Genomic DNA, 18,045 nt, shown 5'->3' with positions numbered 1-18,045 from the left:
CTACATGTCTTACACATTCCTTATGCCCTGATAGTCAGGAATTCTGTCTGCCATCCTGTCCTCTAACTTAGTCACCGACTTGTCATCTCTATTTTTACTATATGTTAAAGTTTAAAAAAACCACACACACACAAGTCAAGTAAATGTTCCAAAAATCATTTGGCTATTTTTCCTACTCCTGTGAAATAGGTCTTGTCATTCCCATGGCATTGCTTTTCTTTTCTTCAGGTGTTTGTATATAAGCATTCGTTTTCATGATATGAAAGATGTGTCCATTCCTATCCTGTCTAGAACTAAAAAACCTTTTTCAGACACTTAGCTACTTTTAAGAATTTTGTATTTTATTTCAAACTGGTTTCTAACAAATATAGTACTACTTGTTGGTACTCTAACACACTAATTTTGTTGTTCTTTTCAGGCACATATCTTTGAGGTGAAGATCTTGGAAAGGGTCAGGGATTACGGAAACAAAGGAAAGAAGAGAAAGAAAGAAGAAAGAAGGAAAAAGAGATTAGATCAAATTTAGTATTGAAGAGAATTGCTTAAAGTTCTTATGAAAAGACTTTTGCATTTATAGCAGAGGAATTGTCTATTCACCTTTAGATAAACTAATCCTCTACATGGCCCTTACTTCCTGGGTCCCTGGTTACACAGCCTGCTCTTGCAGGGCTCATACTGCACAGGGCTCAAGTACATGGTCCAGGGTGTGACTGGAAGGTCGTTGTGCTAATTTCCTCCTTTTCCTTATGCCTATTATGATTTTTAACCCCATTTTTACAGGGATATAGAAATTGTATTGCCAAAGGCTTTTCATTAATTCAGTTAAAGGGAGATAATAGAAATAGTTTGGGGAGAGAAAGCTTCTAAATTCTAGAGCACCATGGAGTACACTTCCAGACCATTCAGAGCAAGAAAGTATTCGAGTCCAGGTAAATAAGTATATAGTGTTAAGGTAAAGAACTGTTGAGGGATCTATACAATTCGATTCTAAAACACAATCTATAAACAGACCTTTGATATGAAAAATCTGTAAGTCAAACTAAAAACTCAAGAGATCTTCAGTATAAGCAATGGAAATTAATATCTAGAGTATGCTTCATCATAAATGTTTGAACATAATTCTCATTTCATGTGAATTATGAATTTATTGGAAGAACAGTTTCAAAAAATGATATGACTTCTAGCCTCATTCTCACACTCCACTGCAGTGCTTGGATCCTTCAGATAGAGACATAACCATCAGGATTACCTCACTTTTTGGGAAACTTGAAAAAGTAAAAAAAGAAAAAAAAAAAGGTCACTTTTGTATTTCTCATTCCTACTTTCAATGCTTTTAGTTCCATGGCTTTGGTTCACTGTTTTCTCTTTTCTCCATTTCCCACCTTCTCCTTGTTCGCCTTCCCTTTTTGCAGAGTTTAGTCTCTTCCTCTGTCAACTTGGGGGCTCAGTCTGCTACTGGCACAGCTTGAAGTTTCTTTCTTCCTTTTCTTTCTTGCTTTCTTTTTTTTTTTAGGTTTCTTCATGAATGGCTTCCTTTTCTACATCTCTGCATTTGCTATGGTCCCAGTCATGTCTTTCCTGACTCATTTCCTTTTCCACCTCCACCTACCATGGGTTCTCACCTCATTCTACTTTCCACACATGCCTTCTTTCCCTTTAATATAATTTCCCTTCCTACCTCTTAAAATCTAAAAATTTCTTTTATTAATTTCTTTTTTTTTATTGAGGTAAAACTGGTATAAAACATTATATTAGTTTCGGGTGTACAAACTAATAACTCGATCTCTGTATATACGATAAATTGATCGCCACAATCAGTCCAGTTACCATTTGTCATCATACAATTGACTCCTTCACCTATTTTATTCAACCCTCAACTCTGTTCTCCTCTGACACCCACCAGTTTGTTCCCTGTACCTGCGAGTTCTGCTTTGTTTTGTTTATTTGTTGTGTTTTTTAGATTCCATATATAAGTGAAACCATTCAGTATTTATCTTTCTCTGTCTGACTTATTTCACTTAGCATAATACCCTAAAAATCCATCCATGTTTCCTTCCCTTTTACTGATGGGTGATATTCTAATAGATGATAGATGACAGATAGATAGATAGATAGATAGATAGATAGATAGATAGATAGATAGATAGATAGATAGATAGATGCGTGTGTGTGTGTATAATCAATCACATCTCCTTTATCCATTCACCCACCAATGAACATTTAGGTTGTTTCCAGTTCTTACTAATTTCTATTCTTTCCTTCTAACCATGTTAATTGCCTTGCTTGTAATCTAAATTTGTTGATCCTGTCTTCACAGAGTTTTGTGATTAGAATTTATTTTCCTTTCAGCTTCTGAATTCCTGAAGACATTCCTTTCTATGTTTCCATATTTACCATCCTCCCCTCTCCTCAAGTCTGCTCAGATTTCTGGCCTAGAGGTTTTTCTTCCACACTTCCTAATTGTTGCTTCCTCACTAGTATTTCCCACTTCTGTCATTCCTCTGTCCTAAAAGATTTCACTTCTTAAATTACTACGCAGTCTTTTATTTCTCTTTATATTTTTTTCATCTCCCTACAGTCTTTTTTCCCCAATGGTTCTTTTACTTCTTAACTTTACAGTTCAACTCTCCCCCGATCTTATTTTTTCATAAACTTCTACCTGTCTAGTTTTTTTTTTATTTTTTTCCCCTTCTCCTTTTCTCTACAGCATTACTTCATTGTAAAACTTTAATCTTAAATTATTCCCTACACTATCCATGAATTGTTTTTATATGTATTAGTACTTTCCTTAATAAAAAGTCAGCATTCACTTAAAAATAGCTACCAAAAAAGATTATTCATTCAACCTTGAAAACAGTGAGACAATTCTGTTTGTTCATGAGAAAAAAAAATCATTATTTAAGTAAGATATCTTTATGTCTCTCTCTCTACCCATCTGTCTATCTCCTAAGACCCTGGAAACATAGCTATACCATGGAAAGCACTGATGTGAAACCAGAAGCTATAGGTTTGAATCCTGGCTCTTTCACATATTAAGCAAGTAGGCCAATTTTCTAATAATTACCTATTTTTTTTCTGAGTTTTGGACTCCTTGTTTGTGTTAAATACTTTCTCTGTCTATCCCCTAGAATTATTGTGAAGATAAAATGAGTTATTTCTGCCAAAGCACTCTGTACATTATTACACTCTATAACCATTAGTTACAGATGTTATCCTTTGTGTTCAAACTGAACATATCTGGAAATAAGGTTTATAAAAGTATGACTTTCTAAATCAATGTAATTTCTTTAATTTCGAAGACCAAATACTTCCTAGGCCAACATTATTCACTTGAAATTATATAAACAGAAAAAGTAATGAACCAATATTCAAATAGAAAACTGAAGATGTTAGTTTAGTGTGAGATGTGATATATGCTATGTCAACCGAAGAGGCCTATACTACTTGCTTTGGGTTTTAAATAATTTTGTGATAATTTATAAAATACTTACACAGTTTGCTGGGTAGATAATAGTCAGAAGCCAAACCTTACCTGTGACTACCTTAAGGTCACCTTTTCTGAGCTACCCTACCTCCTATCATCAGATTTCAAAGTATGTGTTTGTTCCAAATGGGCTGATATATTTAACCTAAAATATTTCCAAACTTTATGTGATGTTTATTGTATAGACTGATACTTTAGCATTCTGCTGTATATGTAGAAACCACTAAGGATTCAGTATATTTTGTACAGTGAAGCAAATCAGATTTGGAACTATAGAACCACAAGTGGGAAGGAGTCTTAAAGAGGATTAGGGTCACACACTCAACTGTCTACACACACCAAGCAGGTGAGGAAGGTCGGCTGATCCTGCTAACAGAGATTCAGAGTTATTCCCTCATGGTCCTTCCATGTAGCCATGGGGGCCAAATATATCAGATCTTCTGAGTTCTCCAGAGAAGCTGGAAATTTAAATTTTTGAGTGAAACTGCTTAATTTTTAAATATTGGCAACAAGTTTGAATGTGTTTAAAATGCTTTGTAAGCCAAATCAAACACATCTGCCAGCTACCAGTTTGCAACCTCTGTCCAATCCTTACATTTTACACAAGGACATGAGGCTCGGAGAGGTTAAGGGATGTGCCATGGCTGTGATGAGATTGGATGGCAGGGTCGGGAGGGCCAAGGGTCCAAGTTTACCGAACCAGATTATGATCCCAGAACTCCAAAGATCAATCAGCTTGCTGAAATGAAAACTAGTGAAGATATGTGGCTCAATCGGAAATGGCTCCTCTGTGCTTTTCTCACCCTGATTGCCACTGCTACCACTTGTGAAGTTAAATGAGGTGAAGGCAGATGCTGACAAGGGGGCCAAGAGCACAGGCCTTTTCATTCCTTTCCGGCAGTTTTCCTGTCCTTCACAGACTCACTACCACTGACTCTTCTACTCACCACCCTCTCTACCATTCCAACATAGGCTTAGTCCCTTGGAATGGGACTAGAGTGGGAACTCACTGAATGCCAGGCTAATGTCGATACCAGGTGAAACATTTTCTGAGCTTTCTGCCCAGAACGGGAATTATGAAGACACTTCACTCAAAAAGCAACTGCCCAATCTTTCTAAAAGACATATAAGCAGTAAAACCAGAGTCTTGAGTTCAGAACATGCAGCTCCACGGTTCAATTACCACATAGGCACACTGAATTTTCTACATCTAGCCCATTTCACTCTTGGCATACACAACTGTAACCTTACACTTCAGAATAGAGCATCAGTTAGCCTAAAAATAAGGTATCATCTCACACTGACACTGGGAGAAAACTATCAACAACAACAAAAGAATTACCATTCAAAACAGCATCCTGCCCCTGATTTGGAGTCAGAAGACTGGGGTCCAAAGCTTGCTTCCGCCAGCTCTGTTTCAGTATCCACTCAACAAGGGAAGCCTATGGTGAGAATAGTTGAATTCTTGGTTTTCTTTCAAGTTCTAAAAACACATGAATGTTCTCTAGGGAAAATATTTTGAAATATTAAATATCAATGTCAGATTATGCAATAATTTTAAAATGGAAAAAATGTACAGATAAGTGATAATTTATATTATCATTTAATTCCAAATATTCGAAAATTGGAGTGGGTCATTTCCAGAACCAGAAAATCTAGTGCTAGGGTCCTTTTTTACTAAAAAAAAAAAAAAAAATTGGACGATATAAATATGCATCTTCACTTACTTATGCCAATATTTGGATGAACTGGAAAAAATTAAATACTTAGGGAACTAATCAGTTGGGGTATTCTTTTATGGTGTAAACTGTTTCAAGAAACCATAAAATCAATTAACGCTGCCTTCTCTCTTCATTTCCTTTTCTTCTTAGCTTAAGAAAGTAAAAGGAATCAATAATTTAAACCTTCTCCCCCAAAGAGGAAAAAATTATTTTGAGTCACTGCTATTTATCAAATTCTGTGAGTTTTTTACCTTTAATTCGTCTTATACCCCACCGACATATATATTTATTATGTAAGTGGAACTCCAGATAAACCTAGAAATCTGATTGTGAAGTTTGAAGTACCCCATCCGAGTTTACGAAACTTTTAAAGTTGGCTCATTTGGCTCAAAAGGACTCTTGAAAAACAATAACAACAATCACAACACAAACACAAACAATAAAAAAAATTTTTTTCTCAAAGATTCCTCTATTGTATTTTTTATCTCTCCTCTTACTAACCTTTCATAATGATCACAAAAAATGTCACTTTTTACTTTTTTTTGGTCTACATTAAAATAAGTATTTCAATAAGCATAGAGAAAGAAAATATCAAATAAAATACTAAAATATTTTTTGAAAGAAAGAATATAACATGTTTTTCTCTATTGCATTTTTATAAAATGAGAATGGCCACTGGAGTGGAACTTGGCAATTAATTTTATCAGCTCCTTATTTCCATATGTATTCTCTTTAAAACTAAAACTACCTTGATCATGGCTTTGATTACAAATCCTGAAAACAATTATGGAAATGATCTTTAATATAATAATATATTTTACTGAACGTCTCAGCTTTTTCATTCCAACAACTGAAACAGAGACAATTCTTTGCATGTTGAAATGTGTAATTATCATGTATCCAAAAGGGAGGGTGTAATTTTCACATCTGATTACAAGAGGAGGGTGTAAGTGAAGCTGCCAGGGTAAACTTACACTTGTTTACAAAGAGCAATACCTTTGATATTAAAAACTCAAAACACGAAAAACACTGAGAAAAATCAAGATTAACATGCACAAAACTAAACACAAATCAAAGTATTTTTCTTGGTCCCACTACAAAAATAAAGTCAGTTCTGAACTTGCTTTGGTCAACTTATTTCTGATAATATTAAGATTCTAACAATGTTAACATTATTTTACAGGTTTGTTGGTGACTATACAATTAAAAGTTAGGAAGCTCAAGCACAAGATTTAATTTAAAAGGAAACTTCAAATTCCCATCATGCTTACGAACCTAAATGGTTAGTTTAAATTAAAGAATGATTTTCATCTCAACAGAACACATTTTCCTAAATACAATCATTGCTTGCAAGATATGTATTTTTGATGTTTTTATCTCCCTGCTTTTTTTAATCTTCTGATTTACCTTTGATAAGATTAACTTCAGCTCATGTGAACTTATATTTTGGACATGTAGGAAGAGATAATATCAAAAAAAGCCAGAGCTCTGATGATAGCTATCACTTAGCAAGAAGATTAAAGACATATGAGATCACATAACAGGTAGGAAAAAGAAACTGCCTTAACAGACAACACATATTAGAAACAATTTTGTAAGCAAATATTAAGATTCGTAAGTAACTGTGGTAGATTTTTGAAAAGCTTAGAATATTAAGCATATTTAATATTCCCATTATATCTCATAAAACTGGCAAGAAATGGAAATAAAAAGAAAGAAAAAACAGAAACTTAAGAAATCAATTTAGGAATAGAGGACAAACTTTTTCATGCTGAAAGGAATCCACTAAAACATTCTTAGTTATCTATTTAGCTTTACAATTATATAGAAAGCAATGAATTTGTTAGAAAGCTGTTAAGTTATTAAGTTATATTAGGTTTTCAAATGCAATAGTAATGGCAAGGCTGATTTTTGGTATAGTTTAGAAATTAGGGTGTTTTATTTTGGTAATGTGCCAAATCAAACTTGACAAGAAAGAAGTTTGAAAAAGAATATGAGCTACCAAATGGTTAAGAATTAAGAATAATTACAATTAAATAAAAAAGTTATACTATTAAAAAGGAACTAGACTCTTCATTCCTCAATTAACATTGCCTAAAGCATTTCGTGATAGTCAGAGCTTAACTTTAAAAAAAAGATCTTTGCTTTTTTTCTCTTTATATAAAATTTCACCGAGTCTTAAACATTCTGCAAAAAACCTGACATAAACCTCCTTCCTCTTCTACTTCAGTGGGTGTGTCTATGCCCCTGCCTGAATGCATGTATGGTGGGAGATGACTTGGGTGTGTACGGACGGAGAGGTTTGGAGGGGAAATGCAGTTTCTAGGTAGTTTTGAGGCTCACCCACCACAGCACATCCATGTCCGCAGCATACCAATCAATGCTTAGTGCACGGCACATTTTTCACTGTGTTGTTAGAGTACATTTGCTTATATTTTGCACAATTTTAATTTAACCATATTGATCAAACTGAACACTCAATAAGACCCAAGGCACCTTAAGCTTATTAAAATTAGTCAACATGAAGCAAGTAAGCAAGGAAGTAATGGCAACTGTTTGGAGATTTAAATATAGTGGAACCCACTTAAAAAAATACCTGTTAATGAAATAAATCTATTAAATGAATTTATTTTCTCTGAATCAAATCAAAATACATAGAGTAATACTCAAGGGAACCTTTAAATGAATACTGCTTAAATGAATAAGCATCTTAAACAGACATGCTTCTCTTGAAAGGCAAATAGTATTTTCATGTTCTCTAAGGTTAATTAAAGCAAAAACTCCACTTTGACTTTTTTTGGGACATCTTGTCATTCTTTGGAATTAAGCAGGAAAAAGTTGCTTAAATAACACTATTTAAATAATATTAATGTTATTTTTCTTAAGAGTGATTGCCCGTGTGTGTGTGTGTGTGTGTGTGGTGGGCACCAGGCCCGTATGGGACAAACCGTTGAAACAACTGTTTCCATTTGTCCAGTAACTGACCTATGACAAGTTAAAACAAAAATATTTTAAATTTTTATTTTAAATCCTATCTCACAAAGAAGTGAACTGGCTACTTCTAACATAATTTATTTGCCTCTTTGGAAAGTTCTATTATTTCTTCAGCGTGGCTGAGAGGCATGATTAAAAGAATCAACTCCTTTTCTCTAATGATGATTTGTAATAAGAGGCTTGTTGGCACATTTGGGGTGTTCAAAATAATGTTTTTAAAAGACATAAATGCTCTTTTGTGGTTAAAAAAAACATAACATGTAATCTACCCTATCAACAAATGTCTCAGTGTACAGTAAGTATTGTTCACTACATGTGCGTTGTTCTCCTGACAACTCTAGGACTTACGCACATGCTTTTTAACAGAAAGTTTACGTTCAACCACATCTTTAACTGATCAGATCTCTCCTTTTCTCAGAAGGGTTGACCTACAGTGATATGTTATTATAATAAAAGCAAAAATGCAACACACATTGAAATCTTAAAGTAGTAATTCCTTTTTAAAATACAGTGGGCACATAACATCCGCTGAGATGTTTCTCAGGCCCCCTTTATCTAGTGTTGCCTTTAGAGGGCCTTGTTTATTCATTTTTTTCCCCTGGCCTAATAAAAGATATTAGTTCTTTTCCCTAAGCAAAAACACTCCTATCATGAATCAGGCAACTAGTGGGAGACTGCTGGCCAGGCTTCACCCCACTAAAATTCTAATCTATACTTTGTCTTTTAGAATTAAGGAGAAAATGCATATCAGCAGAATCTCTTCTCTACTTTATTTCATTTATAAATTACGAGAATGATGCTATTATATATTATTAATTTCTGCTGTTCTCCAACTCTGCTGCGGCAGTGAGCTGCGGATGTTGGAACGGTGTAATTATGTTCTAGTAGGGTAGCCATCCGTTTCCTTTCAAAAATTTACAGGATTCTTAATCACACTGCTCATTTGGGTGCGCAGCAGCGAGGATGGCGAAACACAAACAGGGCACGTTCGTTTACATAGGAACACCTGCTTAGCATGATAGCAGATGTCAGTCCGTAAGCAGAACATAAAAGGAAAAAATATCAACAACAGCAAACTCACACCATTTTGATTTGGTGCGGGGAAATCTTTTCAGGAGTGATGGCAACAGTGGACATTCCATCTAAAACACCAGCAGAGTCTCTGAAATTCCCAAGTGTTGTTTGCGGTTAACATGCTGTCAGAGAGAAAAGGCATTTGTGCTCCTGTGTTCTGGTATTGACTCTAATTCTCTTTATTATTTGGGGGAATTACTAAAACTACCCTGCCTCAGTTTCTGAGCAAGAAGCAGATAGGGGGTTGGATATACTGAATAAAGCCAAAGGTGATTATCGTTGGAAGCAATGTCATGGTAAGAGCATGGCTCACATCAGACTCAGTTCAGATCCCACTGTTGTCGCTTAGCAGTTGCGTGACATCAGTCAAGTTATTTAACCTTGCTAAACCACAGGTTCCTGATTTGTAATGTCTATTGAGAAAACTGAATGAGATAATGTATACAAAGTACCTGCTATATAGTGAGGATATATTAAACGGTGGCTGTATTATTACTATTATTATTATTATTATTACTACTATCATCACTATCATTTTATTTTGATCCTTGCAGAACCTTTCCTACTTAACACATTATTTATTAAAAGTCTGGAATGACAACCAACTGAAATCTCTTGCAGAGATCATAATAAAAGTGATATTTTTGATGTGCGAAGTTCTGTAAGATTATTATAATGATACCTACATTGTTACTTTATAGTTAGAAAGATTGTCATGGTTTCCACTACATTTTCTGGGATTTGTATCTGAACCATAAAAAAGGTTTTCTGGGCTGTACTCTGCCTGAAAAAGAGCCTCGATGAAAAAGAAGTGCTTTGTAGAACTTTGACACAATAAAATGAGGCTATGGAAAGGAAAAACTCAGAAATTTATAGCTTTCATGTGCCTACCCCGCCCTTACAAATTTTGTACCAGTCTTTTAAGGACTTTTCAGACTACTCTGGTGTTTTCCCTTCTTGCCTTTTCCCCAAAATGGTTAAAATTCAAAATGGAAAACTGCTATCACACATGGGCAATGACTAATTTTCCTAAGGAATTTTAGTATTCGGAATGTGTCTGCTTGTGCAGGCCTGTGCGTTAAAGGCTCCCTGAGTATGCATTGACTTGATACCCAATAATGGCTGCTAAGGAGCCGTTATGTAGTGCCGTGTCAATGATCCGTGCATTGAGGACTCCCTGAGTACGCATTGACACGACAGACCGGAACGGCTCAGAAGAAGCTGTTATGGTCTATCATGCCAATGATGTGCAGATATTGGCAGGGCCTCTGGCCCCTCCATGGAAATTATAGAGTCTCTGAAGAAACTGGTGTGGGCGCCATGTGGGCGCCATCAGTGAGCTAACAGCAGCTCCATTTTCCCTTCTCTTTGGGTTTACTTCAAAAGAGTCAGATTGGAAAAGTTGTCCAGTAACTTCAGTGGTCCCACGTTACATCGCCAAAACATAAATAAGAGTTAAAAATATTCTTGTCATTTAGTGTTTCGTTCCTTCTCAGAGGAAAAACAAAACAACAACAACAACAACAACAACAACAAAAACCTCATACTGGTGTTATTAAAAAGAGGGGTAAAAGTTAAGGTAATTTTTTTTCATGTTTTTTAAAGTTTTTGATTATAAATATCTCTTGTCTGCTTTACAATTTCATGTTATACAGGTATATGGTACTGGGAAGACTTTTTGTTGTGGTGGTGGTGATTTTCTGAGATTAAAACATTTAATCCATGCAAAGAAAAATACCTTTTTATATGTCCTCTGCAGTTGAATAGGTACTCAAAACTCAGCATATAGGCAATGGTTCAAAAAACCTTGGGAAGAGAAGTGCAAGTTCAAGAATAAAGTTTGGATTCACACATGCTTTACCAACTTAAGGCAGTAATTAATTCACTTATGGTATTTACATGCCCCTCTTCAGATACTTATGGAGAACATGGGAATTTTAAATTCACAATTCAGTGCAAAATTTAAAATGATCTTCATTAGAATTTGAAGCTATACTCTAAACTGCTTTATATACTACCAACAGGGAGCCTCATTATGTAGTACTATATTTGGACTACCTTCTTTACATTTTGTAGCTGTAGATTTTGAATGTATTTCTGGTAAGCTTGAGCAGAATCAAACCAAGTGTTTTAATCTGCTCTATTAACTAACCAATTCACATACTTATATGGCAAACGTATAAAGTCAAGAGACCTTAATGCATCTTCTTTTCTGATATCTTCAAAGGATCATGGAAGAAGAGAGATCTGAGATACCCAAGAACAGAATGATGGGGAAGCCTTTCAGAAACACCAAACTGGTTCACTAAAAAAGAATGGTGGGAACAAAGAAACAGTCAGATTAGGCAGAAAATAAGGTTTTGATTTTAAGTACAGAAGATACTTCAGCATGCTCATTTTCTTAAGTAGAAAACAGTCCAATTCCCATAAGGAAATTTGGAACTGGGGTAAGATATACACCAGTGTGTATATTAAATGATGATTGCCTGAAAGAAGGAGCAAGAGGGTACTCCCTAAATGCCAACCCAAAGTAAATACTCTGTAAACACTGACGATTCGAGGGAGGCAGAGGTGGTAACATTACATCCCTACCATGTGCTTGAAACTTTATCTATTATCAGTATGCCTTCACAACAACCCTGTTACACGGACATTACAAAGTATAAAGACACAGTTAGGTAGAACGACTTGCTCCTGGTTACATGGTTGGTACTAAGTAGAAACCAGACTTGATCCAGATGTCCCAAGCCTAAGCTCTCTTGAGCACCCACACTGCCTCTCTGTCTGCCTCCCAGGTCTTAAAGGTGTCATTGAGGAAGACAGAAAGCCAGTTTACTTAAATATGAACTTTAAAAAAAAAAAAGAAAGAAAAAACCCCGAGTATTCAAAATGGCATAGCTGTCACTAAGTGTTCACTAAGGTATTGTTAATAGGGCAGTAGGGAGTCTAACAAAAGGTAACAAAAGCTTTTTTTTTTTTGGATATTATAATATACACTAAATCTTTAATGTATCTGCCGTATTCCTTTTCAGAAGACAGTTGAGTAGGATGGATCTGTCTTCCTATAAAGCATGTTCTCGCTTCAACAAAATGATTTTTGTGTTCCATGCACTGAACTAGTCACTGGTGACAGTGAGCTGGACAAGACTGTCTTCAAGGCATTTACACATTTGTGGGGAGACAAACAGGACTCAGGTATTTTAAGTGTCATGAAAATGGCCAGCTCGGAACACATTCCTTAACAAATTGTTTATGGAGGGTGTTGTTCCTATAACGAATTGTTTTTAGAAGGTGTTGTTCCTATAAGGAAAGTTACCATGTCTACTTCCTGGAAAGGCAGAGGTATAAGACCATGCCAAGCACAGTGACTATTTCTTTTTCTTTTTGTTTTTTAACACTCCCTAAAGTATTGAAAAGGAATAAATACCTCAGCTGAAGGTTATTGTCTCCTCTTCTCAAGAAGGTTTCAGCAGGGCCCAGAAACTGAAGCACCTCTATCATAGGATTCCTGGCAGCCTGATTAGTCATGCCTTGAAATAGTTATAATCAGAATTTATTGAGTATCTTGTAGGCTCAAGGTGCTGCCCTTAGAATTTTGTTCAACACTCCTAATTTTCCTGTCAGTATTGGTCCCCATTTTAAGCACTATGAACTGAAGCTCAGAGAGGTTAAGAAACACATTCAGGGTCACATGGAAAGTAAGTGGCAGAATCAGGATTTGGACACAGATTTGTTTGTATCTGAAAGCTGCATATTTTTTTTTTCTCATGGTATTGAATTCCTTACTCTCTAAGGAGAGAGGAGAACTAGGCTCCATTCATTATAAGTGAATGAATCTAAGGATGCTCTTGGAGTATAAGTCTGGGGACCGAAGATGTGAACATGAAATAGCAGCTCACTAGCTGACAGCACACAGTGGGGCGCGTGAAAGGAAGTACTGCTTCATCCACAAGTGGACCAGTTAATTGCTTCTAAATTTCATCCTTATTTGTGGAAGCTCTTTGGGACCTTTTAAAAAATATCTTGAATTCGCATCCCATGCACGTCTCTTATGGCTGTTGTCCAAATCCTATTATCTGGGAACTTAATTTAAAATAGCTTGGTCTTTTTGAATTGTCAAAAACTCTAATAAAACAGGAATATTTCACACTTGCACAGACCAAATTCTGTGGGACATCCAAAGCTTAGCTCTTAAATTATGTTCTTAGATCAGTGAAGAGGTAAAATCTAGACTTTGTTGAAAAGCACAATGTAGATATGAATTCTAATGAATCCTTGACAGTGTGCAGCCTATGTGAGAGTTACTATTCTGCTTATTACCTGTATCTATTAATAGACATTAATTGTAATAATAAGTCAGACATTTTATCAAACAGTTAGGCCAAAAACTCAGAACATGCTAAATTATTGTTTTTTTGACAATATAAATTCATTCCTGAAAAGGTAGAAATCTCTTAAGTTCATTTCCTTGAATTCCAATCCCTTTTAAAAAGGTAGACAATGTGGGAATATGCAGCTGCAATTTTTTTTTTTTTAAAGGCTACTGTTCCTTTAATGCCCAGCTGGTTCTGAGATGTAATAAAATTGACATATTGATTCCTTTGAATTTACAAATGCCTGTTTCATAAACTCCATCTCCAAAGCCTAGGCATCTTTAGAGCACTGTCATTTTTTTTCTCCAAATGGATCAATTATGTGCCCACGTAATCCTGTTACCTGTGAAATCCATGCATACTTCTCCCATTTGCTGCAGCTCCCAGGCGGACAAACTTGCATTATGTACGCATAAACAAACAGCGCATTTTCCTGATATTAGAGATTGTTTTCAAAGTGAAAGGCAATCTCTTGGGTCCTTTACTCAAAAAGAAAAAAAAGAGAAAGAAAGAAAGAGAAAAAGAAAAACTGTGCCTGCTCAAGCAAGCTCGATATACATACATATACACATAAACACATGTGTGTACATATATGTATATATGGATTTATATTTATTATTTATAGTTCCCAAAAATTCATTTAAATCACATGATTTTGTTATGTTCAGTCCTTTAATTCATCCGAGGAAGTAAATTTCTTTTAGTTAAACTAGTTCATGAAGGTTTATCACATTTTTTATTGCTGTCTTATCCTTTGTTGATAATTAGTTATTTAAGGGCAAATCATCCCCAAGATACCTTGAAACAATTGAGAAATGAAAACCCAAAGTGAATTAGGTTGTAAAGTTTGAAGCTGCTTTGTAGAAAGAAAAGTCCTCAATATTTTTCCTCAAATAGTAGCACTTGACACTCACCGACTCCGCATCTTCTTGAAACACACAGAGTCCTTTATTGAAACAACCGTAGAAAACACAAAGATTCTGCTTCTACTACATTAGGAGAGAAACGCCTCAGTGAACTAGAAGGTCTTTCCCATGTCTTAAATCTGTAACAGTAAATTGTCTTCCCACACAAGTATTTACATGTTCATGTGTGGACACTCTCACCAGTACAAAATGCATAAAGAAGGCTCATGTGTGAATATATGCACAGACTGTGCCTATAGAATCCCTGCAAATAGCCAACAAGCAAACATGCTTTTGTCTATGTGTGAACTCTCTGTGTGAGCAAAGTACTGTGCATGTTCTGCACAGAGATATGAATTCTTGCTTCATTCTTTCAGCCTGTGCTGTATCTGATTTTCCTCACTTCACTGGGCACCCAGCAGTCCAGCTACACTACACTTGCACTATACAATTTGTCTCTAAGAGATTCCCCAAATCACAAAACATCTTGTCTGCTGTCCAATGCGCTCCCCATATGCAGAAAAGATGGTCTGAAAAATTGGGTTGTGCTTGGAGCCCTGTGGCCTGGCCCACCGCTGCCATTGTGCGAGAATGGTTTTAAAGATAAATGGCTGCATGTTAACCAGATTTGACATGCTGTACAAAGGCAGGCACCTTTGGTCCCATGACACAGCCAAACAGAAAACACAACAAGCAAGCCTGGCAAAGATGTCCGACATGAATAAAAGCACAACAATTTGTCACATAGTTGTTACAAAATGTTAGCAGCTTTAGGGTTTGCCATGGGATGGCAGAGATAAGGCAGTGTGGAGAATTTGGAAGTTCGAGGATTGGTGAGTCTCAGGCAATGGAAGAGTTAATTCAAGAAAGGGGGAAAACAGTCATCGCAAAGGGATTATTTTCATTTGCTTCCTCATAAGGCCGAAGAAGGCCTTAATGTCATGAATTAAATCAGCAAGGCCAGAGTTCCAGGTTTACTAAATTCCACCGTTTTGAAGGGCTGTCCGTTAACCATCTCATTCCAAACTCCCAAAGAGGTAACACATTTTAATATCAGTTTCTTGAGGATCAAGTATCATTTTTCATTTTCTTTTTCAAAGTGACATAGTAATGTATGAAAGAAAGAATTTTGAGGATGAAAAATCCTTATTTCCCATTTTGTCTCACTGTTCACCCAGAGACAAGGGAATCAGACTGACTCACTTTAACTCTTTTTCAGATGCAGGGTTTCCTTTTCCAAATGTCCTTCCAGAATTACTTATAATCTGGAAATTCCATGATTCCAGGGACATTTAACTAAAACCTTTCTTCTCGACTCTGGGCTCATGCCCTTTCTGAGCCTTCGTTTCCTCATCTGCAAAACATGTATTAAAATAATAGCATCTTTTTGACAGAACTGTTGTCAGGGCAACATCAGATGACATAGACAAAATTCTTAACACAGGTCCCAGCACATTATAAGTACTCAAGAAATGTTAGATAACATTAGCTTTCCTACAGTTACCAGAAACATTTCACTGAAACACCAATATGATTACGTCATTCTTCTTCTTTAAAAAGGGTTCACAAGCTCATCATCACCTATTTACTGGATGAGAGCCAGAAATATGGCACAGGAGATTCTCCTGCTCCCAGGCCACCTTTGCATACTCAGTTTAAGTTCATCCCCTTACATGTGCCTCATATGCAGACATCTTAGTTGGCTGACAATACCTCAGCTCTTCTCCCTTCCTCTCCTCCAATGCCTGTACCTGCCTTCCTCTTAGCTCAGGAGGCCCTTCCCTCACTCCACTGGTAAAATCCGAGTCATGTGACAATGCTCTCCTTAAAAGCCACCTCCCCCAGGAAGTCTGCCCACACGCCTTCTCCTGGATCTAGTTACACCACCTTTTGCACTCTCTACTCACAGGATACAAAATTTTTACCGCACTCATCACACTTTTCTCATTTCTCCAAACCCTTCCCCACTTTCCCCCTAGAACAGCAAACTCCTCAGTGGCCCAGGCTCTATCATTCATTCTTTGATCAGCAGCCTCAAGTACAGTGCCTGCACATAGTAGATGCTCAATTAATGCAGAATGACTAAACACAGCAATTTTCTGCGGAAGTACCAGAAATCTATAAAGAACCTGGTAGCATATTTTCAATTATTTTTGCAACAAGAGAAAAAAATGTTTTTCTTATAATGCGAAGCTCAGATCACCCATGGGGAATGAAGGTGGAAAAAGAAAATACGCATTTTACTTCCATGAATCTGACATCAGCTTCAAGACAGCAATAGCAGAATAAATCAAGTAAGCTCACATGGCAACTTTAAAAAGAAAAAGGACTTAAAATATCAAATTGTTGGCCAATCTAATACTGGTATAGCCACATAGTTTAGACCTTTTCTGAGGATCCCGATGACGCTGTAAGAATATAGAGAAGATACTTGGGAGAGGGAGCTTGTGTAAAAGACTGTCACTATCAATGGTTTGATACAACACAGGTGAAATCTCCCAAGTAAAGAAACTCCATCGCCCTGCTAGCTTACAGAGAGAACTACGAACTAAATGTAAAGCATTAAGAGATTTCTGCTGCAAATTTTTTGAGGGGTAGAGCCTGGAACTCTATTGACATCTGTGATTCTCTAACCTTTGTGACCCCTTGTAAACCCAGAACCAGCACAGCCTGGAGTGCCACGTAGTACCTCCCCCATCCCACCACTCTCCTGAAATTTGAGCCAAGCCCCATGTGGCTGCAGATCTTATATCCACAGGTCTTGAAGGGAGTCCAGGAAACCATTCTTTGATAAAGTAAGTACTCTCCCTCACTGAAGGTGAACTGACTGCCGGAAGATGAAATCGTCCTAATCACAGCTGGTGAGGGGCAGGAGCTGGTGAAAGGAGTGGGATCATGAAGTTAACTGGTGACCTTTCAGTTTCCTCCATTTATAGGTCTCGTTTTATTTCTACTTGTAATATTAAATGGGAAACAGATTGAAATACAGGAGAAATGACGGCATGTCACTTGGAACAACCAGCCAAGTTGTCACCTCGAAATTGCACAGCTCATCTGTATCCCAAAAGTGACAAGGAAGGGTCATGAGGAAAGGCTTAATACCAGGCCTCAATTGAGAGGATGGTAAGATAGTGTCAGGGAAACAGACTGCTCCTTATTTTTCATCTCTCTTCCCAAAATGTCACGGTTGCCCGAAGACTGTCTTCAGAATGAAATCACTGATTTCTGCCTCAAATAGCAAAGAACTATGCAGAATATTTTATGGGAGACTCTGATTATTAGATCAATCTGTAACAGTTAACTAACCATATTCTTAGGATGAGCTTTATATAAAGAGATCATTTTGCAGAATGCTTAAAAAGTCTCAAGAAGTCTTTTACTCCAGTGCCAGCCAGATACTCAAACCCCGTATTTTCCTCAATTAATTATTAAAATATTTAAAATTTATATTATTCAAACGGTCAATATAAACCCATAAAAGTTGAATTTATTCC

At 36.4% G+C, this 18,045-nt stretch overlaps 1 protein-coding gene across 12 annotated transcripts in view; it reads right to left on the bottom strand.

The window, feature by feature from the left end:
• ZEB2 (zinc finger E-box binding homeobox 2) overlaps window positions 1-18,045 on the bottom strand; it is a 127,573-nt gene that overhangs the window by 88,459 nt on the left and 21,069 nt on the right. The window contains exon 1 of one of the 12 annotated variants that reach the window (XM_023527474.1): window positions 11,012-11,030. The exons of the other annotated variants lie outside the window; for them this stretch is intronic. The gene's annotated coding sequence lies outside the window, so the exon portion shown is untranslated. Of the gene's footprint in view, window positions 1-11,011; window positions 11,031-18,045 lie in introns of those variants that run through there. 12 annotated transcript variants of the gene reach the window in all.

This window comes from Pteropus vampyrus, unplaced genomic scaffold (genome assembly GCF_000151845.1).
Source record: "Pteropus vampyrus isolate Shadow unplaced genomic scaffold, Pvam_2.0 Scaffold17, whole genome shotgun sequence".
NCBI classification, from domain to species: Eukaryota; Metazoa; Chordata; class Mammalia; order Chiroptera; family Pteropodidae; genus Pteropus; species Pteropus vampyrus.
This window is presented reverse-complemented; position numbering and strand designations above follow the sequence as displayed.